The sequence below is a fragment of the Hyla sarda genome, chromosome 3 (genome assembly GCF_029499605.1).
Source record: "Hyla sarda isolate aHylSar1 chromosome 3, aHylSar1.hap1, whole genome shotgun sequence".
Classification (NCBI taxonomy): domain Eukaryota; kingdom Metazoa; phylum Chordata; class Amphibia; order Anura; family Hylidae; genus Hyla; species Hyla sarda.
The window spans coordinates 292,100,289-292,125,722 of NC_079191.1; the positions used below are offsets into that span (position 1 = coordinate 292,100,289).

A 25,434-nucleotide genomic window follows, 5' to 3' on the forward strand; every position below is an offset into this window, starting at 1 on the left:
TTTTGCATTTTCATTTTTTTTCTCAGCAGAAAAAAAATTCATTGTGCGACAAAATTGAAGAAAAAATGCCATTTTGTAAGTTTTGGGGGCTTCCGTTTCTACGCAGTGCATTTTTCGGTAAAAATGACACTTTATCTTTATTCTGTAGGTCCATACAATTAAAATTATACCCTACTTATATAGGTTTGATTTTGTATTACTTAAAAAATTCATAACCACATGCAGGAAAATATATACGTTTAAAATGGTCATCTTCTGAACCCTATAACTTTTTTATTTTTTCCCGTACGGGCTGCTATGAGGGCTCATTTTTTGCACCGTGATGTGAAGTTTTTATCGGTACCATATTTATATTGGTCACACTTTTTGTGTACATACCTGTACACCCTGCGTCCTTAAGAGGTTAATAACAAGAACACAGCCAAATTTTTCATATCTTACCTGTGTCACTTTCTGCATTAATACCTGTTATGCTACTTTTACCCCTTTTGGTCAGAGGGTGTACCTGTACGCCCTCATCCCTCTCCCCTTCTATGACGTGTGGTCACGACCTGACCCTGTGTCATAGCGGGTTGGTTCCAACAGCTGACAGCCACCGGGACCCGTGGCTAATACCGGACGTCACAGATCCCAGTGATGCCCAGCATTAAACCTTTAGACGCCACAATCAAAGTTGATTGTTAGGAAAAAAAAATCTGTCCCAGCAGTTCAGCAGAGCAGGACAGCGGGAAGGCCCTTACCTGCCTCTTTGCCTTCTGATTGTTCGTTGGTCTGATGCTCCAGCCACTATCTGCAGGCTGAAGCAGCAGAGCAACAATAACACTGATCAATGCACCTAATGTGGGGGAACTGTACTTTACCTAATGTGGGGAACTATACTGCACCTAATGTGGGGAACTATACTGCACCTAATGTGGGGAATTGTACTGCACCTAATGTGGGGGAACTGTACTGCACCTAATGTTTGGAACTATACTGCACCTAATGTGGGGAACTATACTGCACCTAATGTGGGGAACTATACTGCACCTAATGTGGGGAACTGTACCAACATAATGAACTGCTCCGTCTTCCAGGCAGCCTTAATCTGGCCCTGGTTATAATAGATCAACTATTATAAACATACAGGCCTATTAGCAGATTACCTGTGCAGAGGAAGAGTGGTGCAGTTGCCCATAGCAACCAATCAGATTGCTTCTTTCATTTCTAAAAAGGCAAGAAGCGATCTGATTAGTAGTTATGGGCAACTGCACCACTATTCCTCTACAGTCTTGCACTGGGCCCACCAATGTGTAAAAATGGCTCTGATAGGGATTATAGCTAGCTAGCTAGCTAGCTACCTACCTACCTATCTACGTATCTGGCTAGATACCTACATGGCTACCTAGGTAGCTACTTACCTAACTACTTACCCAGCAAGCTTACAACCGACCCAGCTACCTATCTAGCCAGCCAACAACTCAATTAAATACCTAAGTAAAATATAGTATAATCACTCCTCAAAGATTTCACCTATAAAAAGGTGCATGATGATAATTCAAGAATTGCAAAATGTATTATAAATTTAGATTTATTTGAAATGACAATGTGAAAAATATATAAAAAAATATTTATGCTGGCACTAATGCAAGAATATACCACCACTGGGCCCTAGTGGGGATATTCACACGATATATAAAATTCAGAACATTATTCACATTTATATAAAATTCAGAACATTATTCACATTTCTAAATTAGCATTAGTCTAATACTACGGCATCCAATGGTTTGCCAATTGATAGTTCAATGTAACGGCAGTCTGTATGATCTATTTATAATTATATGGTCCGATCTCAGCTGGACATAAAAAAAGACTGCTATGAGTCCAACAAACCAAACTGTCACTGACTTCAATACATGTATCACTGTGGTAATTGTTACGATCTCACCAAATCCTGGGACTGCCAGATGAATACTTCTGTAGTAGTCTGCTGTGATGGTGCAGGCAGCAATGTTGGAGCTGTCGCTGATTCAGGGGTGCACTTGGCGTAGCGCGTTATGTACCGGCCGTACTCCCCCTCTATGATGGACGGGCAGATGCAGTGTTGGTATATCGTGGCGTCCCTCGTGGTGGATGAAATCCTGGCGGGGATAGTTCGCTCTCGACAGGTCAGTGAGACAGTCCAAAGACTCGGACCGGACCAGTAGTAAAAGACGGATGTCTAGATCAGTTCGTCTGAACCAGCCAATGCCGCTGTGCCGTATTCACATTGGATGTAAGTCCATATGGTGCTATAGTGACTTATAAAATTAAAATCTGTAGCCTAGACGCGTTTCAGGGTGCTATAGCCAGTAATAGCTCGACCCTTTCTTCAGTAGGAAATAGAAATGTGTGATATACAGCTTGCTTTTGCTTTCTAAATATGGTCTCTCACATTTGTAACTAATCAAGAGCAAAGGAGATAACAAAAACATGACTTGGATCAAAGTAAATTCATTAACCTTAGTCAGGTGTGGCAACTTCTAGGTTCTTTAGCCCTATTCATACAGAGAGAAAGAGAACAGCCAAAGAATAAATGCATTAAAAAACCATGTATAGGATAACTAGAGATATTGAAAAATATTTGATATATATATATATATATATATATATATATATATGTGTGTGTATATAAAAAAACATTCTAACAAAAGCATTGACATAACTATGACAATAGTGGTCAACCCATAGGGATGTTCGTTATGCAGAACCTAATCTGTAGATAGGTTGCTATTTGTATGTATCACTTGTGTATGTGAATAGAGACTGAAAAAATACAGATGGTGTGTACGGGGACCTATGGTTGAATGGTAATGATAGTTGGTGTGAGAACAGATAGAGATCATAGAGTAAATACTAGTACAGAAAAAATCTATATTGTGAATGAGAATAGATATATAATGTTAAATAAATGGGTGAGGAAAAGATAAAAATTATGTACAGAAAAATAAAATAAAATATAAATTAAAATAAAATTAAAATAAAAAATAAAATAGAAATAAAAATAAAAATATTGATATGGTGAAATCAGACAAATAGGTAAAATGAGAGTATATTGGATGAAAATAAAAATAAATAAGTGTGTCAAATTTTTTAGTTTTCAATTAAATACCTACCTACGTCACACTCTATGTATCATGCTGTTTGCACATAATGTAAGTAAATGGCATTGCACTAAAACCCACAAATAGCCGCAACCCAACTGTTGTGTCATGTCAACTTTAGGCCCACCAAAATCTTCAGCACCATGATGCTCTTACTCCGGCCCTGTTCAAGGCATGTAACAAGGGGTACAATGAGCCTTAAACCCCCCCCCCCCCACACACACACACACAGGTGTTTGCCAACTTTTTGTTAAAGTCGGATGTGAAAATAAATAAAAAAAATCACTAAAATGCAGTTTTCCCCCCAAATTTACCATTTTTACAAGAGGTAAAAGGAGAAAATGCCCCCCAAAATTGGTAACCCCATTTCTGTTGAGTATGGAAATACCCCATGTGTGGATATAAAGTACTCTGCGGGCAAACTATAATGCTCAGAAGAGAAGGAGCTTTTGGAGAGAGAACTTGTTTGGAATGGAAGTCGGGAGCCATGTGCATTTACACAGTCCCCATGCTACCAGAACAGTGGACCCCCCCACATGTGACCATATTTTGGAAACTACACCCCTCCCGGAATGTAATAAGGGGTGCAGTGAGCATTTACACCCCATTGGGGTTTGACAGACTTTTGGAACAGTCAGCTGTGCAAACTAAATTTTTTTTTTTTCATTTTCACAGACCACTGTTCCAAAAAGCTGTCAGACACCTGTAGGGTGTAAATGCTCACTGCACCCCTTATTACATTCTGTATGGGGTGTAGTTTCCAAAATGGTGTCACGTGTGTGTGTGGGGGGGGGGGGTCCACCGTTCTGGCACCATGGGGGCTTTGTAAATGCACATGGCCTTCAATTCCAGCCAAATTCTCTCCCCAAAAGCCCAATTGCACTCCTTATCTTCTGAGCCCTGTAGTGCACCAGCAGAGCACTTTACATCCACATATGGGGTATTTCCTTACCCAGAAGAAATGGTGTTGCAAATTTTTGGGGGCTTTTTTCCTATTACCCCTTGACAAAATGAAAAATTTGGTATAACACCAGCATTTTAGTGAAAAAATAAAAAAAATTAATTTTCCCATCCAACTTTAATGAAAATTCTTCAAACACCTGTGGTGTGTAGGCTCACTATGTCCCTTGTTACGTTCCTTAAGGGGTGTAATTTCCCAAATGGGGTCACATGTGGGTGGTTTTTTGACTGTCTGTTAGAACCGCTGTAACGATCAGCCGCCCCTGTGCAAATCACTTCAAAAGTACATGGCGCTCTCACTCCTGAGCCTTGTTGTGCGCCCACAGAGCATTTTACGTCCACATATGGGGTATTTCCGTACTCAGGAGAAATTGCATTACACATTTTCAGGGTCTTTTTTTCTTTTTACCTCTTGTAAAAATGAAAGTATGGGGCAACACCAGCAAGTTAGTGTAAAAATGTAAAACATTTTACAATAACATGCTAGAGTAGACCCCAACTTTACTTTTTCATATGGGGTAAAAGGAGAAAAAGACCCCCAAAATTTGCTAGGCAATTTCTCCCAAGTACGGAAATACCCCTTATGGGGCCCTAAACTGTTTCCTTGAAATACGTCAGGGCTCCGAAGTGAGAGAGCACCATGCGTATTTGAGGCCTAAATTAGGGATGTCCATAGGGGTATTCTATGCCAGTGATGCCCAAACAGGGTGCCTCCAGCAGTTGCAAAACTCCCAGCATGCCTAGACAATCAATGGCTGTCCGGCAATACTGTGAGTCGTTGTTTTGCAAGCAGTGTGCCTCCAGTTGTTGCAAAACTACAACTCCCAGGCAGCCAAAGGGAGCTGTAGTTTTGGAACAACTGGAGGGAAGCAGTTTGGAGACCACTGTGTAGTGGTGTCTAAACTGTAGCCCTCCAGATGTTGCAAAACTTCAACTCCAAGCATGCCCAGACTGGCCAAGCATGCTGGGAGTTTTAGTTCGGCAACATCTGAAGGGCCAGATGTTACAGAACTACAACTCCCAGCATGCCTGGACTGTCTGGGCATGCTGATTGTTGTAGTTCTGCAACATCTGGAAGAGCACAGATTGGAGACAACTGCACAGTGGTCTCCAAACTGTGGCCCTCCAGATGTTGCAAACCTACAGCTTCCAGCATGCCTGGACAGACAAAGGCTGCCTGGGCATGCTGGGAGTTGTAGTTTTGAAACTCCTAGAAGCAGCAGAAGACGCTGCCTGCGCCGTCCTCAGGTAAGTGCAGCCGATCCCCCCTGCCACATTGGCCCCCGCAGCTCTCGGGGTCCACTTCCCCCGCTCTACCCAGACTTCTAGGGGCGGGCAGAGTGGGGGATCTGAACTTTAACCCCCCAGTCAGCTGAGACACTGTGATTGGAAGTGTTGTGCCTGGCTATGAACAAGAGTCTCCTCAGGAACCTGACAGAGCCTGAGCTCTTAGAACCTGAATAGTGTATCTGGACTACTGAGCGATACATCTGTGTACATATTGTCATAGTAATATATTTTTGTTTGCAATTCTGCACAAGGGACATATTTATGTTTCCGTACTATAATTGTTGTAGTATAATAAAATGTATATAATTTGTTGTACACCAAAAGTTGTAGTGTACCGTGTTCTCTGATGTCTGGCAGTTTTCTTGTAGGGGTATCCTGAACCAGTTAGGAGAAGCAACATGTCGCCCCATCGCCAACACCATGTACAGTCAAGGTTAAATACAGTAAAGTTGTGTACACAGTCATTAACCCCTTAAAGGGGTATTCAGGGCAAAAAGGAGATTTTTATGCTTACCGTAAAATCTCTTTCTCGAAGGATCCATTGGGGGACACAGACCATGGGTGTATGCTGCTGTCACTAGTAGGCTTGACACCATGGCAACCAGAAAAGTCGGCTCCTCCCAGCAGGATATACCCGCCTCCAGGCCCTGAGGTAATCAGTTTTAGTCCCAGAGCAATAGGAGAAGACCGACAGGTCAAGAGAAAACCACAAACTGTCCGAACAATCAGAAGAAAAGGCAACTGGACACCCTTCGGACAGATAACTGAAATAGGAACACCAGAAAAGGATGGGAGCTGTGTCCTCCAATGGATTCTTCGAGAAAGAGATTTTACGGTAAGCATAAAAATCTCCTTTTCTCTATCGGCTCCATTGGGGGACACAGACCATGGGACGTACCAAAGCCGTCCCTTGGGTGGGTAAGGAAATCAGTCAGGTGGACGGCTGGACCACCGCCACCTGCAACGCCTTACGGCCCAGAGGAGCATCAGCTGATGCAAAGGTATAAATCTGGTAGCACCCTGAGAAAGAGTGCAAAGAAGACCACGGGGACGCCTACAGAGCTGCAAAGGCCGAAGCCACGTAGCGGAGGGCCCAGGAAGCCCCGAAAAACGGGTGGAATGAGTCAAAACCCTGAAGGGTGGGATCTTCCCCTTGCAGCGGTAACAGGTTGTGGAACAAACACTTCCAGGAATGAGAAGGGGCCGGACAAAAGGACGGTAGGACGATGCCCTCATTGAGATGAAAAAGTCAAAAACATATCAGGTACGAAGGACGGACCTGGACGGAAAACAAAACAACTTGTCCTGGTATACAACCAGGAAGGGAGAATTGCAGGAGAGAGGTGCCAGCACTGACACCCTCGTAACAGAGGGAAGAGCAATAAGGAACAACCCCCTTCCGGGGAAGGAGGCGAAAATAAATGTCACTGAGAGGTTCAAAAGGGGGGCCCTGGAGGGCATCTAAGACCAAGTGCAAGTCCCAAGGGAAAAAAGGGGACTGATAAGGAGGGGCAGAATGTGCCACTCCCTGAACTAGGTTCGGACATGATAATTGAACGCCAGAGGACTTTGAAAAAGAATGGAAATGGCCGAACCCTTGACTCCTAAGGGAGCTGAAAGCCAACCACGACCGGAGAAAAAAGGCTGAGTTTCACACCAACAGAATAAGACCGCCTGGTATGGTGGTAAATCTTTGCAGAGGAAGGCTTGTGAGCCCTCAGTCTGGTGTGAACCACTTGGGAAGAGCAACCGTGGGTCCTCAGAACCGCTGTCTCAACCGCCACGCCGACAAAGGCAGAGACGGTAAGTAGGGGTGGCACAGGAGACGCGATATAGGAGGTCTGGACGATAGGGAAGGCGCAGCGGTAAGTCATTCAGGAAGCTGACCACGACGACGTACCATGCCTGCCGGGGCCAGTTTGGGCCACGAGAATGGCGGGAACGCCCTCTGCTGTGAGTTTCCTCAGGACCCCGAAAAGAGAGGAAGGGGAGGAAACAGATAAGGTAGGGCAAAGCCGACCAATAAACAGATAAGGTGGGGCAAAGCCCGACCAAGAGAGAGGAACGCTTTGGTTGTGGCGGGACGTGCAGAGGTCCACGCCTGGAGCGCCCCAGAGGTTGCAGATCACTGCAAACACCTCCGGATGTAGGGACCACTCGCCTTGGACAGCTGTGGACCAGCTGAGAAAGACCACATCCCAGAGACGCCCAGAATGAAGAACGCTGAGATGGCCTGGAAACCTGAGTTCCGCCCAGAAGGGAATTTTCCAAGAAGCAATCAAAGAAAGAATTGCCCTATGCCCCAACATGTTGAAGGGGAAAAGGGCTTCTTGGGGGACCAAGGCCCCAGACCGACCGGTCCTTGAAAAACACCTCCCCAGCCCGACAGACTGGCAGAGAGGGGCAGGAAGGAGCGCCCCCATGGCATGGCCTCCACGGCCGCCGTTAACCGACCCAGGACAGCCATGTAAAAGCGAATAGAAACTGGAGCAGGGTGCCAAAGTCATCGGACTCTTGATAAGAGAGTCAGCCGATTGGTCGGCGGAGTAGAAAGCGGGCAGAGGCCCCGTCGAACTGGAGCCCCAGGAGAGTGGTTGGACTTGTCCCAATTGACCATTCAACCGAAGTGAGACAAGGCCTGGAGGTTGAGACTAAGACTCTCCAGGATCTGGGCCCTGGCTGGAGCTCTGATCAGGAGGTTGTCCAAGTAAGGAATCACGAATACAACTGTTGTCCGTAAAAGGGCTATCACAGGCGCCAGGACTTTGGTAAAGGTCCGCGGAGAAGGTCAGACCGAAATGGAGAGCCACAATAGAAAATGACTTTCTGGGACTGCAAAGTGGAGGTAGCGTTGATGACCGGAAAACAAAGAGATGTGGAGGCAGGCATCCTTGATGTCCACCGAGGAACGAAACTCCCCTTGAACCATGGACGCCAGCACCGAACGGAGAGACTCCATTCGGGATGGGAAAGCAGAAGATGCTGGCTGAGATACTCGAGAACCAAGATTGGGCGAACAGAAATGCCCTTCTTGGGGACCGCAAAGAGGTTGGAATAAACCTCAAAAACGTTCCCCTGAAGGAACCGGGACAATTACTCCCTGGATAAAAAAAGGAGTTGGAGCGCGCCCCGAACTGCCTTCACTAGAGAGGGGAACCGGAGGGTCCAGGAAAGAAAAAGGCAATCCCATGGGAGGGAAGCAAATTCGATCCTGTATCCGTTGACTACCACATCCCTGACCCAGGAATCCTGGGTCCAGGCATCCCGGAAGAGTAAGAGGCGACCAACCACCCGAGAAAGGTCGGCGGGTGGGGGTGATCCTTAAGACCGAGGAAGACCTACGGGTGCCTGATGGGGCCGCAAAATGGGCGGAACGGATAGCCGACCTCCGGGAGCAACAGATCCGGAAGGAGGGAGCCCTCTTCTCGTGAAGACGCCTGGCTGGACCCTTTGTTGGTACCCTTTGTTGGTACCAAAGGTCTGCAGAACCGGAAGGAGGACTTACGATGGAGAGCGGTTCTGTAAGCCTTATCCGGAGGTAATAGAGAACTCTTCTCCGCCCGTCGCCTCACTTCCTGAAGGCGGCTTCCACATTCCAGGGAGGGACGGTGGCTACCAAGTAGCTTGTGGCAAAGGCAGCACAGTGGCTGCCCATGGAAGCAGAACACAGAAAATCTCCCGCTGCGGAGCATCGGAGAGCTAGATTAAATAAATCCTCCAGAGGGATCATGAAGACTACTCTGGCGGAGTTGGGAGACCATACTGAAAGGGCCTTGACACCCAGGCCGAAGCAAAAGCAGGAAGAACCTGATGTCTCAAAGGCAAAGTTTGCCAAAGTCTCCACCTTCATGTCCGCTTGATCCTTAAAGGCAGCAGCATCAGCCAAAGGCTGGGTAGGCGCCTTAGAGAGGCTGGAGACCGGCAGATCCACAGTTGGAGAGGAGGTCCACCGAGCAATGAGGTCCTTGGCAAAGGAATACTGCGCTTGAACCTACTCCGTTTACTGAAACTTCTTGTCAGGGTGCCTCCAGGCGGATGCCAGCAGGGCGTAAAATTCAGCGTGAGAGCTGAAAGTCTTGGGTGCCGGACGGGCATGAAGAAAGGAGACTTCTGGAGCCACGTCTGAAGTTCCTGGGTCCTTTAGATGGAAGGTGTCTCTCATGGCCGAAACCAATGAGTACACCACATCAGGCATCCGTGCGGTCCTTTGAGTCAGAGGCCGAATCAGAAACCTCATCCACAAGTTCTCCAGGTGAATGGGAACGAGGTGAGGCAGCCCTGGAAGAGGTCGGGCAAGATGAGAGGAAACTTCTGGACCACGTCCGAAGTTCCTGGGCCCTTTAGCTGGAAGGTGTCTCTTATGGCCGAAACCAATGAGTGCACCATGTCCGACAAATCCGTGCAGTCAGAGGCCGAATCGGAACTTCATCCACAAGTTCTACCGGTGAAACATCCCTATGACGCTTGCGAGCGTGGCAGTAGAGGGAGGAGACCGGGACCCTCTGGAGGGCCGGTGTAGAGAGGATGCTGGAGGGATCCGAACCCCGGTCTGGGAGGGCATCTGAGTAGGAATAGCAGGAGGGTCTGGGGGAGCAGTGGTGCAGACAGAATAAGTGGGTTCAGCAGAACCAGACACTTTCGTGTTATAGCCCTTACAGGTGTAAGAGGTAACCAGGGTTATCTGTTTAGAAGGAGAACAGGACTGGCTAGGACATAAAAAGTGAAAAAAGGTCACACCCAAGTCTGAGGCCCCAACAGGGCAGCTACTGAGGAGAACTCCGGCGAGCTGAGAAGTGCTGAAAACGCTGGAAAAAATCCCAGAGTTAATGCACTAGTCATAGTTCCCTATACCATGAAATAAGGGAGAGCTCAATACCAATGGCAAGAGGGGGTCGGCTAAACCACAGGGCGCTTGCTGATTGGCCCTGAGAAAACCCCCTGCAGTGCGCACACCGCGCTGAGTGGACCATACATTTTCGCGGTCAGAGAGCTCTGGCAGCTAGGAGGGCGGAGCTAATCAGCACAGTGCCGAAACTGAACACATGCGGTCGGCGTTGGTAATGGCGCCCGCGCCCAGTCCCGAGCACATATGCGATTCGCATATGCGTGCGCTGTCTACAGAAAAAAAAGCAGCGCTATACGCGGCCAGGCGAGGTTGCGCCCGTAGAGAAAATAAAAGTGCCGCCGCGGCTGAAATCAGCAGCCGCGCGGTACTCAGAAGAAGCACCGACAGGCCGGGTGGGCGGAGCTAATGCGCCCCGGCCCGCAGAAGAAATGCAGCTGAGGTAATAATGGCGCCCGCTCCTGGCCCCGAGCGAACATGCTACTGGGGAAAGGAGTGGGTGAAGAACCGCCGGCAGCCTCCGCTGCCGAAGAGAAGGATGTCAGGGCGCTATGTGCGGCCAGGCCGAAGAAGTGCCCGCAGCGAAAATGAAAGTCGCCGCTGCGGCTAAACAGCAAGTAGCCGCGCTCATAAATGTACACTGTGAAGCACAAGCCCCTTCCACCACTGCTCTGTCCCCCAGCCTTATAATGAAGGAAAGGACCCCCATGCAGACAAAAAGGAGGAAAATCCCCCCTGCCAGTCCTAATGTAACAGTGGGCTAAAAATTGGGGGTCTCCAGAGGTTGAAAGATCCCACCTGAAAGAAAAAAATGTGGGTAATACTTACCTCATGCTGAAGAACTTACCTCATGAAAGTCTTCAGAATGTAGTCTTCAGTCAGCATGGTCACCTGCAGCAAGCCAAGCTCATAGCAAGGCGAACAGGGAGGTAGGGGGACCCGGACCCATGAGGTACAACCCCAAGCACTGACCGTTGGCGAGAGGGGGTTAACAGTACATGCCAGATGCCTGCCACCTCTCGCAATGAGGAAACAGTGAACCCCAGTTCCTGAGTCCCAACCTGAAAACGGAAAGAAAAAGGAATAAAAGATTAAAAATAGGAGATCTGGTCTGAGGAGAACCCCAGACCAGTGTCTATCCTTCTTAGACACTAAGCTGAAACTGATTACCTCAGGGCCTGGAGGCGGGTATATCCTGCTGGGAGGAGCCGACTTTTCTGGTTGCCACAGTGTCAAGCTTCCTAGTGACAGCAGCATACACCCATGGTCTGTGTCCCCCAATGGAGCCGATAGAGAAAATATTTTATAAAATGGATAGGGGATAAGGTGTCTGATCGCAGGGCGCCCGCTGCTGAGACCCCCCTCAATCTCCCTGCAATCAGACACCATATTAAATTTTTGACCGGAATACCCCTTTAAGCATTAATAACTCTGGGATGCTTTTACCTTTCATTCTTATTCCGAGATTGTTTTTTCACGACATATTCTACTTTATGTTAGTGGTAAATTTTTGTCCATACTTGCATCATTTCTGAAAAATTCCAAAATTTGATGAAAAAATTTAACATTTTGCATTTTTCTAACTTTGCAGCTCTCTGCTTGTAAGGAAAATTGACTTTGCAAATAAATATTATATTATATTTTGATTCACAAATAAAATAGTCTACTTTATGTTTGAATCATGAAGTTGCCATGTTTTTACTTTTGGAAGACATCAGAGGGCTTCAAAGTTCAGCATCAATTTTCCAATTTTTCACAAAATTTTAAAAATCTGAATTTTTCATGGACCAGTTCAGGTTTCAAGTGGATTTGAAGGGCTTTCTTATTAGAAATACCCCAAAAATGACCCATTATAAAAACTACAAACCTCAAAGTATTCAAAATGACATTCAGTAAGTGTGTTTACCCTTTAGGTGTTTCACAGGAATAGAAGCAAAGTGAAGGAGAAAATTCTAAATCTTCATTTTTCACACTCGCATGTTCTTATAGACCCAGTTTACAAGGGGTAAAAGGAGAAAAAATTATCTCAAAATTTGTAACCCAATTTCTCTCAAGTAAGGAAATACCTCATATGTGTATGTCAAGTGTTCGGCGGGCGCAGTAGAGGGCCCAGAAGAGAAGGAGCGACAATTGGATTTTGGAGAGTGCGTTTTTTTAAATGTTTTTTGGGGGGCATGTCACATTTAGGAAGCCGCTATGGTGCTAGAACAGCAGAAAACCCCCACACGGAATACCATATTGGAAACTACACCCCTCAAGGCACGTAACAAGGGGTCCAGTGAGCCTTAACACCCCACAGGTGTTTGACGACTTTTCGTTAAAGTCGGATGTGTAAATGAAAAAAAAAATGTTTTAACTACAGCTCAGTTTTTTCCCCAAATTTACATTCTTACCATGGTAACCCCATCTCTTCTGAGTATGGAAATACCCCATGTTAGGACATAAAATGCTCTGCGGGTGAACTACAATGCTCAGAATTTTGATGAAATGGTTTTTGGGTGGGCATGTCGCATTTAGGAAGCCCCCGTGGTGCCAGAACAGCAAAAAAAAAAAAAGACACATGGCATACTATTTTGGAAACTACACCCCTCAAGGAATGTAACAAGGGGTACAGGGAGACTTAACACCCCACAGGTGTTTGACGACTTTTTGTTAAAGTTGGATGTGTAAATGAAAAAAAATTCTTTTCACTAAAATGATGTTTTTTCACCAAATTTTATATTTTTACAAGGGGTAATAGGAGAAAATTATGCCCAAAATTTGTAACCCCATTTCTTATGAGTATGGAAATACCCCATGTGTGAACGTCAAGTGCTCTGCGGACGAACTACAATGCTCAGAAGAGAAGCTACATTGAGCTTTTGGAAAGAGAATTTGTTTGGAATGGAAGTCAGGGGCCATGTGCATTTACAAAGCCCCCTGTGGTGCCAGAACAGTGGACCCCCACACATTACCCCATTTTGGAAACTACACCCCTCACAGAATTAAATAAGGGGTGCAGTGAGAATTTACACCCCACTGGCATTTGACAGATCTTTGGAACAGTGGGCTGAGCAAATGAAATATTCAATTTTTCATTTTCACAGACCACTGTTCCAAAAATCTGTCAGACACCTGTGGAGCATAAATACTCACTGCACCCCTTAATACATTACATGAGGGGTGCAGTTTCCAAAATGGGGTCACATGTGTGGGGGGGGGGTCCATTGTTCTGGCACTATGGGGGCTTTGTAAACACACGTGGCCTTCAATTCCGGACTTTCTCTTCAAAAGCCCAATGACGCTCCTTCTCTTCTGAGCATTGTAGTGCGCCCGCAGAGCACTTTACATCCACATATGGGGTATGTTCTTACTCAGAAGAAATGGGGTTACAAATTTTGGAGGGCTGTTTTCCCATTTTCCCTTGTGAAAATGAAAAATTTAGGGTAACACCAGCATCTTAGTGAAAAAAAATTTTTTTTTTCATCTTCCCATCCGACTTTAAAGAAAATTCGTCAAACATCTGTGGGGTGTTAAGGCTCACTATACTCCTTGTTACATTCCGTGAGGGGTGTAGTTTCCAAAATGGGGTCACATGTGTGTATTTATTTTTTTGCGTTTATGTCAGAACCGCTGTAAAATCAGTCACCCCTGTGCAAATCACCAATTTAGGCCTCAAATGTACATAGTGCGCTCTCACTCTTGAGCCTTGTTGTGCATCTGCAGAGCATTTTACGCCCACATATGGGGTATTACGAAATTGCATTACAATTTTTTTTTTTTCTTTTACCTCTTGTGAAAATAAAAAGTATGGGGCAACACAAGCATGTTAGTGTAAAAAAATGTTTTTGTTTACACTAACAGGCTGGTGTTGAACCCAACTTTTCTTTTTCATAAGGGGTAAAAGGAGAAAAAGCCCCCCAGAACTTGAAGTGCAATTTCTCCCGAGTACGGAAATACCCCATATGTGGCCTTGAAATACGACAGGGCTCTGAAGTGAGACAGCGCCATGCACATTTGAGGATTGCATAGGGGTGGACATAGTGGTATTCTACGCAAGTGATTCCCAAACAGGGTACCTCCAGCTGTTGCTAAACTCCCAGCATCCCTGGACAGTCAGTGGCTGTCCGGAAATGCTGGGAGTTGTTGTTTTGCAACAGCTTGAGGCTCCATTTTGGAAACACTGCCGTACAATACGTTTTTCATTTTTATTGGGGGAGACAGTGTAAGGGGCTGTATATGTAGTGTTTACCCTTTCTTATGTGTTAGTGCAGTGTAGTGTTTTCAGAGTACATTCACACTGGCGGAGGTTTACAATGAGTTTCCTGCCCGGAGTTTGCGCTGTGGCGAAAAATTTGCCGCAGCTAATACTTGAAGCAGGAAACTTACTGTAAACCTGCCCGTGTGAATGTACCCTGTACAGTCACATGGGGGGGGGGGCAAACCTCCAGCTGTTTCAAAACTACAACTCCCAGCATGTACTGACAACTGTGCATGTTGGGAGTTGTACTTTTGCACCAGCTGGAGGAACACTGGTTGGAAAACCTTCAGTTAGGTTCTGTTACCTAACTCAGTATTTTCCTACCAGTGTGTCTCCAGCTGTTGCGAAACTACAACTCCCAGCATGTTGAGAGATGTAGTTATGCAACAGCTGGAGGTAGGCAACTAAAACTCCCAGCATGCCGAGACAGCTGTTTGGGCATACTGGGATTTGCAGTTTTGCAACAGCTGGAGGGCTACAGTTTGGAGATCACTGTGCAGTGATCTCCAAACTGTGGCCCTCTAGATGTTTCAAAACTACAAATCCCAGCATGCCCAGACAGAAAAATGCTGTGTGGGCATGTTAGGAGTTGTAGTTTTGTAAGATCTAGAGGGCCACAGTTTAGAGACCACTGCACAGTGATCTCCAAACTGTAGCCCTCCAGCTGTTGCAAAACTGCAAATCCCAGCATGCCCAAACAGAAAACAGCTGTCTGGGCATGCTGGGAGTTGTAGTTTTGCAACATCTGGAGGGCTACAGTTTAGAGACCACTGTATAGTACATGGTGAGAGTTGTAGTTTTGCAACTGCTAGTGGTTTGCGCATCCTCCCCCATGTAAATGTACAGGGTACATTCACACAAGTGGGGGTTTACAGTGAATTTCCCGCTACAAGTTTGAGCTTTGGCAAATTTCCGCCACAGCTCAAACACCCAGCAGGAAACTTGCTTTGAACCCCCACCCATGTGAATGTACCCTAAAAACACTGCACTACACAAAATAGAGTAAAACACTATATATACACACTTCTACAGTTACCCCCTCTCCCATATAAAAATTAAAAACATCTCGTACAGCACTGTTTCCAAAACGGAGCCTCCAGCTGTTTCAAAACTCACAGCATTGCCAGACAGCCACTGACTATGCAGGCATGCTGGGAGTTTTGCAACAGCTGGAGGCCCCCTATTTGGGAAACACTGCCGTAGGATATTTTTGGTAGCGGAGGCAATTGTAATGCTTGCATCCAGGTCCGCCCCCATGCAAATCCCTAATTTAGGCTTCAAATGCGCATGGCTCTCACTCCAGAGCCCTGTCATATTTCAAGGCAACAGTTTAGTGCCTCATATGGGATATTTCCGAAATCGGGAGAAATTGCATTACAAATTTTGGGGAGCTTTTTCTCCTTTTATCTCATATAAAAAGAAAAAAGTTGGGGTCTACTACAGCACATTATTGTAAAAATGTTACATTTTTTTACACTAAAATGCTGGTGTTGCCCCATACTTTTCATTTGTTGGATGTGAAAATGGAAAATTTTATTTTTTTCACTAAAATGCTAGTGTTACTCCAAATTTTTAATTTTCACATGGGGTAATAGGAAAAAAGACCCCCAAAATGTGTATCACCATTTCTTCTGAGTAAGGGAATACCCCATAGGTGGAAATAAAGTGCTCTGCGGGCACACTACAGGGCTCAGAAGAGAAGAAGCGCCATTGGGCTTTTGGAGAGAGAATTTGGCTGGAATTGAAGGCCATGTGCATTTACAAAGCCCCCATGTTGTAAGAACAGTGCCCCCCCCCACATGTAACCCGATTATGGAAACTACACCCCTCACGGAATGTAATAAGGGGTGCAGTATTTACACCCCACAGGTGTTTGACAGATTTTTTTAGACAGTGGTCCGTGAAAATGAAACATTTAATTTCTCATTTGCACATACCATTGTTCGAAAGATTTGTCAAACGCCAGTGGGGTATAAATGCTCACTGCACCCCTTATTACATTCCGTGAGGGGTGTAGTTTACAAAATGTCACAAGTGGGGGGGGGGGGGGGTCCGCTATTGTGGAACCACAGTGGCTTTGTAAACGCACTTGGCCCCGACTTCCATTCCAACCAAATTTGGGGTACTTAAATACTAAGAAGAGGTGGTATTACAAATTTTGGGGGGCTTTTTCTCCTTGTGAAAATGAAAAATTGGGCGTAACACTAGTATTTTAGCAAAAAATTTGTCAAACACCTGTGAGGTGTAAAGGCTCGCTGTACTTCTTGTTACATTTCTTGAGGGGTGTAGTTTCCCATGGGGGCTTCCTAAATGTGACATAGCCCCCCCTCCAAAAAAAAAATTTCAGCAAAATTTGATCTCCAAAATCTCCATTGTCGCTCCTTCTCTTCTGAGCCCTATAGTGCACCCGCAGAGCACTTTACATCCACATATGGGGTATTTCCATACTCAGAAAAAACAGTTCTGGCACCACGGGGGCTTCCTAAATGCGACATGCCCCCCCCCCCAAAAAAGAACTATTTCAGCAAAATTTGTTCACCAAAAGCCCAATGTTGCTGCTTCCCTTCTGAATCCTCTAGTGCACCCACAGAGCACTTAACATTCACATACAAGGTATTTTCTTACTCACGAGAAATGGGGTTACAAATTTTGGGGGACATTTTGCCCTATTACACCTTTTGAAAATGAAAAATTTGGAGTAACACCAGCATTTTAGTGCTGACGTCAGCGCCGCCCTTCCGAAGTGCCGCCCGCTTATGAATATTCATCCCCCCTCCATCCAGTTAGGAGCGGCAAAGAGAGGGAGAGCTGGAGGGAGGGGGGGATGAATATTCATAAGCGGGCAGCGCTGACGTCAGTGCAAGTTAAGTCACAGAAGCCCCGCCCGTGCCAATTACAGCCAGATTTCCAAATATAATAAAACTAAGATTGCGGGCGAACGGCCGGGCGGATCCGACCAAGGTAGGGATCGTAGGAATCAGCGTCTCCCGCACTATCCATCAGCACCTGTGGATAGTGCGGGAGCAAACATTAAAAAACAGGCATAACAAAGCAACTGGTCAAGATAACAGGGTTTAAACCGTTTTGACAGCCGGAGAACTGTCATGGATATTGTACCCCCCCCCCAGACTAATACCATGATAGTATAGATCAGTGTTTCCCAACTTTTTTCGGGTCGGGGAACACCTCGGAAAAAACAAATTCCGCAGGGCACACCTACCGAGGTTGACGAGCAAAAAAATAAAAAGTAAAAAACACAATGCACTATATCTATTTATCAGTAATGACGTCTTCTCTAATTTGCATTGTTGCCAGTGAAGAAGAGTGTACATGGGTGACATAGGGGTGTAGATGAGTGTACATGGGTGACAGAGGGATGTAGAAGAGTGTACATGGGTGACAGAGGGGCGTAGAGGAGTGTACATGGATGAAAGAGGGGTGTAGAGGAGTGTACATGGGTGGCAAAGGGGTGTAGAGGGGTGTAGAGGAGTGTACATGGCTGACAGGGGTGTAGAGGAGTGTACATGGGTGACAGAGGGGTGTAGAGGAGTGTACATGGGTGACAGAGGGGTGTAGAGGAGTGTACATGGGTGAGAGGGGTGTAGAGGAGTGTACATGGGTGATAGATGGGTGTACATGGGTGACAGAGGGGTGTAGGGAGGTGTACAAGGGTGACAGATGGATGTAGAAGAGTGAACATGGGTGACAGGGGTGTAGAGGAGTGTACATGGCTGACAGGGGTGTAGAGGAGTGTACATGGGTGACAGAGGGGTGCAGAGGAGTGTACATGGGTGACAGAGGGGTGCAGAGGAGTGTACATGGGTGACAGAGGGGTGCAGAGGAGTGTACATGGGTGATAGATGGGTGTACATGGGTGACAGAGGGGTGTAGGGAGGTGTACAAGGGTGACAGAGGGGTGTAGGGAGGTGTACAAGGGTGACAGATGGATGTAGAAGAGTGAACATGGGTGACAGGGGTGTAGAGGAGTGTACATAGGTGACAGAGGGGTGCAGGGAGGTGTACAAGGGTTACAGAAGAGTGCACATGGGTGACAGAGGGGTGTAGAAAAGTGTACATGGGTGACAGAGGGGTGTACATGGGTGACAAAGGGGTATAGAGGAGTGTACATGGGTGACAGATGGGTGTACATGGGTGACAAAGGGGTATAGAGGAGTGTACATGGGTGACAGAGGGGTGTGGAGGAGTGTTCATGGGTGACAGAGGGGTGTAGAGGAGTGTACATGGGTAACAGATGGGTGTAGAGGAGTGTACATGGGTGACAGAGGGGTGTAGAGGAGTGTACATGGGTGACAGAGGGGTGTAGAGGAGTGTACATGGGTGACAGAGGGGTGTAGAGGAGTGTACATGGGTGACAGAGGGGTATGGAGGAGTGTACATCAGTGGCGGATCCGGGGGGGGGGGCCCCGAGATTGCTGCCCCCCACTCCCTAGCATGGTGGAGCCGAAGCTGTAAGCTCCCACTCCACCATACACTAACCTTTCACACACGCTGTGAGTACACAGCGTGTGAGCTGCGGGGACGCGATCCACTAAAGGCCGGCGCGATGACGCCGGCGCCTGGAGAACTCGTCCCCGCAGCCTGCATACTGTAAGTAAGGGTATGCTCAGGGTCCAGGGGATTAGGGAAACAGGATATGCGCCACTGTTAGGAGGAGGGGGAGTCAGAGAAAAGGGAATATTTAATGAGGGGCTGCAGGGCAAAGCACAGGGGGCATTATATGTGAAGAACACATGACAGGGGGGCCCCCTATCCTGTGCCCTTCACATATAATGTCCCCTGTGCTGTGCCCCTCACATAATGCCCCCTGTGCTGTGCCACACATATAAATGATATGTGTGGGGCACAGGGGGCATTATATGTGTGGGGCACAGAACAGGGGGCATTATATCATATAATGCCCCCTGTACTGTGCCCCTCACATATAATGCCCCCTGTGCTGTGCCCCTCACATATAATGCCCCCTGTGCTGTGCCACACATATAAATGATATGTGTGGGGCACAGCATAGGGGGCATTATATGTGTGGGGCACAGAACAGGGGGCATTATATCATATAATGCCCCCCTGTCCTGTGCCCCCACATATAATGTCCCCTGTGCTGTGCCCCTCACATAATGCCCCCTGTGCTGTGCCACACATATAAATTATATGTGTGGGGCACATGGGGCATTATATGTGTGGGGCACAGAACAGGGGGCATTATATCATATAATGCCCCCCTGTGCTGTGCCCCTCACATATAATGCCCCCCTGTGCTGTGCCCCTCACATATAATGCCCCCTGTGCTGTGCCACACATATAATGTGTGCCCCTCACATATAATGCCCCCTGTTCTGTGCCCAACACATATAATTCCCCCTGTGCTGTGCCCCTCACATATATTGCCCCCTGTGCTGTGCCGCACACATATAATGCCCCCTGTGCTGTGCCCCTCACATATAATGCCCCATCATGCGCCCCTCAAATATAATGCCCCCATCACTCTGTGCCTTCACATATAGTAATAATGCCCCATCTTGTGCCCCTACATATAATAATTATGACACGTCCTGTTCCCCCCACATAATAATAATGCCCTCTGTGCTGTGCCCCTCACATATAATGCTCCTGTCATGTGCCCCTCACATATAATGCCCCCATTCTTTGCCCCTCACATATAATGCCCCCATCATGCGCACCTCACATATAATGCCCCCTGTGCTGTGCCCCTCACATATAATGCTCCTGTCATGTGCCTCAAACATATAATCCCCCCTGTGCTGTGCCCCTCACATATAATGCCCCCTGAGGGGACAGGACAGGGGGCATTATATGTGAAGGGCACAGCACAGGGGGCATTATATGTGAGGGGCGCATGATGGGGGCATTATATGTGAGGGGCGGATGATGGGGGCATTATATGTGAGGGGCACAGGGGGCATTATATGTGAGGGGCACACCACAGGGGGCATTATATGTGCAGGACGCATGATGGGGCATTATATGTGCGGGACGCATGATGGGGGCATTATATATGAGGGGCGCATGATGGGGGCATTATATGTGAGGGGCAAAGAATGGGGGCATTATATGTGAAGGGCACAGCACAGGGGGCATTATATGGGTGGGGCACATGACAGGAGCATTATATGTGAGGGGCACAGCACAGAGGGCATTATTATTATGTGGGGGGAACAGGACGGGTCATAATTATTATATGTAGGGGCACAAGATGGGGCATTATTACTATATGTGAAGGCACAGAGTGTTATGTATAGTGTATATTATGAGGAATTTCTGGGATGGTACGTTTTTTAGGGGCCACAATACATTACGGTGTTTTACTCAGAGGGTGCACTGCACAGCAAGTTATATTCAGAGAATGCAGTGTTTGGTAGTATTGGATTTAGAGGGCACAGTGTGTGGTAGTATTATATTTAGAGGGTGCAGTGTGTCATAGTATTATATTTAGAGGGTGCAGTGTGTGATAGTATTATATTTGGAGGGTGCAGTGTGTGATAGTAATATATTCAGAGGGTGCAGTGTGTTGTATATTCAGGGGGTACAGTGCGTCAGAATTATATTCAGAGGGTGTGTGCCAGTATTATATTCAAAGAATACAGTGTTTGGCAGTATTATAATTAGAGATGAGCGAACTTACAGTAAATTCTATTCGTCACGAACTTCTCGGCTCGGCAGTCGATGACTTATCCTGCATAAATTAGTTCAGCCTTCAGGTGCTCCAGTGGGCTGGAAAAGGTGGATACATTCCTAGGAAAGAGTCTCCTAGGACTGTATCCACCTTTTCCAGACCACCGGAGCACCTGAAAGCTGAACTAATTTATGCAGGAAAAGTCATCAACTGCCGAGCCGAGGAGTTCGTGACGAATCGAATTTACTGTAAGTTCGCTCATCTCTAATTATAATAATTATTGTTTTCATATAGAGGATCAGAATGCGCTGACATAGTGAGGAGACGTCTGGGCATCAAGTTCTGAAGAAAAGATTTAGCTGGAACAAATCCTGGCGGTACCAGCTGAATTAGATAAGGAAAGACAATAGAGAAGACGTCACCTGTAATCACTGATATCATTGTGTATTTTCCTCACTATAGAGAAGATGCCACCTGTAATCACTGATATCATTGTGTATTCTCCTCACTATAGAGAAGACGTCACCTGTAGTCACTGATATCATTGTGTATTCTCCTCACTATAGAGAAGACGTCACCTGTAGTCACTGATATCATTGTGTATTCTCCTCACTATAGAGAAGACGTCACCTGTAATCACTGATATCATTGTCCATTCTCCTCACTATAGAGAAGACGTCACCTGTAATCACTGATATTATTGTGTATTCTCCTCACTATAGAGAAGACGTCACCTGTAATCACTGATATCATTGTGTATTCTCCTCACTATAGAGAAGACGTCACCTGTAGTCACTGATATCATTGTGTATTCTCCTCACTATAGAGAAGACGTCACCTGTAATCACTGATATCATTGTCCATTCTCCTCACTATAGAGAAGACGTCACCTGTAATCACTGATATCACTGTGTATTCTCCTCACTATAGAGATATCACCTGTAATCACTGATTACTGTGTATTCTCCTCACTATAGAGAAGACATCACCTGTAATCAGATATCATTGTGTATTCTCCTCACTATAGAGAAGACGTCACCTGTAGTCACTGATATCACTGTGTATTCTCCTCACTATAGAGAAGATGTCACCTGTAATCACTGATATTATTGTGTATTCTCCTCACTATAGAGAAGACGTCACCTGTAGTCACTGATATCACTGTGTATTCTCCTCACTATAGAGAAGACGTCACCTGTAATCACTGATATTATTGTGTATTCTCCTCACTATAGAGAAGACAGCACCTGTAGTCACTGATATCATTGTGTATTCTCCTCACTATAGAGGACACGTCACCTGTAATCACTGATATCATTATGTATTCTCCTCACTATAGAGAAGTGGTCATCTGTAGTCACTGATATCAATCTGTATTCTCCTCACTATAGAGGAGACGTCACCTGTAATCACTGATATCATTGTGTATTCTCCTCACTATAGAGAAGACGTCATCTGTAGTCACTGATATCATTCTGTATTCTCCTCACTATGTCCCATCAGAGCTGGAGTTACTTGTAAGTTCTGCAGTTATGATGGGTGAAACAACAATTCCCAGAATCCCCTTACCACTGCTTAGGTCATACTGGGAGCTGTAGTTTTTATTCTGACATATGAGCATGGCCTAAGAGTCTTAAACAAGGTTAGGACTGTATGATACATTTAATTATATTGTAAGTACCGTAATCTTATTTTCTGTCCGCCAACACAAAATACTCTAATAGTGCCCCTCCCGAGACTCGACTCTGGATCCGCCCCTGGTGTACATGTGTGACAGAGGGGTGTAGAGGAGTTTACATGGGTGACAGAGGGGTGTAGAGGAGTGTACAGAGGGGTGTAGGGAGGTGTACAAGGGTGACAGATGGGTGTAGAAGAGTGAACATGGGTGACGGGGGCATAGGGGCTGACAGAGGGGTGAATAGGGGGTGGACATGGGTGACAAGGATGTGGTCAGAGGGTAGGAGGGTGAACATGGGGGACAGAGGGTTGGATGGGGGGGGTGGACATGGGAGATGGGCCACTTACAGGAGATAGGCGTGACGGAGGTGGGGCTTTACGATCCCCAACCACTGACCGCACGATAAAACTATTTCCCTGCTGATAAAGTGTTATAAAGAGCAGCCTAAGGTATAGCTGCATTACAAGTGTCATCATCTATGTTATTAGTCTGGGCGGGGGTACTATATCCATAACAGTTGCGCTTTAAACTGCTATCAACAGCCTGGACCCATGGTTAATGCCAGGCACGGCTGATCGAGCCAATGCCGGCATTAACCCTTTAGACGCTGCGATCAAAGTTGATTGCGGCGTCTAAAAGGAAACCAAAAGTATCCCGGAAGCTCAGCAGAGCTGATCGGGACTATCAGAACATAATCGATATGTCCCGATCAGCCTCCTTGTCTTCCGATCGGCAATCTGCTGCTCCAAGCCTGCTCAGCAGGCTAGATCAGAAGACCGCTCAGAACACTGATCAATGCTATGGCATAGCATTGATCAGTATATGCAATCAGAAGATTGCATGTTGTAGCCCCCTATGGGGGCTAATAATAATAAATTTTAAAAAAGTTAATAAAAGGGGATTAACCCCTTCCCTATTAAAAGTTTGAAACACACCCCTTTTCCCATTTTTTTAAATAAATAATGTAATAAAAATAATCATATGTGGTACTGCCGCGTGCTTAAATGTCCGAACTATTTAAATATTAGGTTAGCTAAATTGCACTGTCGATGGCGTACATGTAAAAAAAAAAAATGCCAAAGGCCAAAATTGGGCATTTTTGGTCACTTCATATACCATAAAAATATTTATAAAAAGCGATCAAAAAGTCCCATACACAAAAATGGAAAAACTACAGACCACGGTGCAAAAAAAATGAGCCCTCATATAGCCCCGTATGCGGAAAAATTAAAAAGGTATAGGGGTCAAAAGATGACAATTTTAAACATACTTATTTTGGTGCATGTATTTAGGATTTTTTTTAAAGTAGTTAAATAAAATAAATCCTAAATAAATTGGGTATTCTTGTTACCATATGGACCTACAGAATAAAAATAAAGTGTCATTTTTTACTGAAAATGCACTGCGTAGAAATGAAAGCCCCCAAAAAATTTTTCCTGTTTCTCCGCAGATTATGTTATAAAATAAATGAGGTCATTACAAAGTACAATTGGTGATTAGAGATGAGTGAACTTACAGTAAATTCGATTCGTCACGAACTTCTCGGCTAGGCAGTTGATGACTTTTCCTGCATAAATTAGTTCAGCTTTCCGGTGGGCTGGAAAAGGTGGATACAGTCCTAGGAGACTCTTTCCTAGGAATGTATCCACCTTTTCCAGCCCACCGGAGCACCTGAAGGCTGAACTAATTTACGCAGGATAAGTCCTCAACTGCCTAGCCGAGAAGTTTGTGACCAATCAAATTTACTGTAAGTTCACTCATCTCTATTGGTGATGCAAAAAAATAGCCCTCATGTGGGTCTGTAGGTGCAAAATTGAACACGTTATGATTTTTAGAGGGGGAGGAGGAAAAAACAAGAGGGCAAAATCTAAAATAGTTTTTAGTCCATGGGCAGCGGTCTTCAAACTGTGGCCCTCCAGATGTTGCAAAACTACAACTCCCAGCATGCCCGGAATTGTAGTTTTGCAACATCTGGAGGGCCACAGTTTGAAGACCACTGCCCTAAGGGATTAAAGTAAGAGATCAATGTTTTGAATGCTATGTAGTACTGTATATGCCAATTAGTCTGCCTTCAGCATGGGAGTTGTGGTTGTGCAGCAGCTGAAGGCACACTGGTTGGGAAACACTAATGTACAGTTAGCCAGCATAGCTTGTCTTGCTGTGGCATATAAGATTACTATTTTTATATCCATAGTATTGTGAAAAAGGGAAGAAGTACGATTTAAACGATCAACACAATGCAAGTTATAGTAACCACTCTAGACTTAGGAACTCGAGGAGAAGCACGAAATGTTCAAGGACTGTGCAGCACAAGGTGACAAGGAACTGGAGACGTCACCGAAGGACGAGCTGTGCCGTTCAACCCCGGGTCTTCGTTTACGTCGTACCCGTAAAGAAAAAAGAAAAAAGAAAAAAGAAAAAAAAAAAAAAAAAAAAAAAAAAAAAAGGAAGCAGCCCAGGCAACCAATTAGAAGACCGAATGAAGACAAGCCCCCCCCGAACTGTCCTCTACAGAAAGCGTGTGCACGTCGAGGACGTTAGAGCGGTCACCTTTCCGTCCTGTCTCCAGAGCCGTCGCATACATTTTACATACTGCTATTACTCCACGTTCAGTGTGCTTCCGTTTATCCACGCTTACTAATACTT

At 45.9% G+C, this 25,434-nt stretch overlaps 1 long non-coding RNA gene across 1 annotated transcript; it reads right to left on the reverse strand.

Annotated features, from left to right (window-relative positions):
• Positions 1–1,621: 1,621 nt before the first annotated feature.
• Positions 1,622–25,431, reverse strand: LOC130362423 (uncharacterized). Its single transcript, XR_008891414.1, has 3 exons — positions 25,339–25,431; positions 11,665–11,749; positions 1,622–2,519 (listed from the first exon to the last, which is right to left on the reverse strand). It is a non-coding gene; the product is annotated as an uncharacterized LOC130362423 (long non-coding RNA).
• Positions 25,432–25,434: the final 3 nt, after the last annotated feature.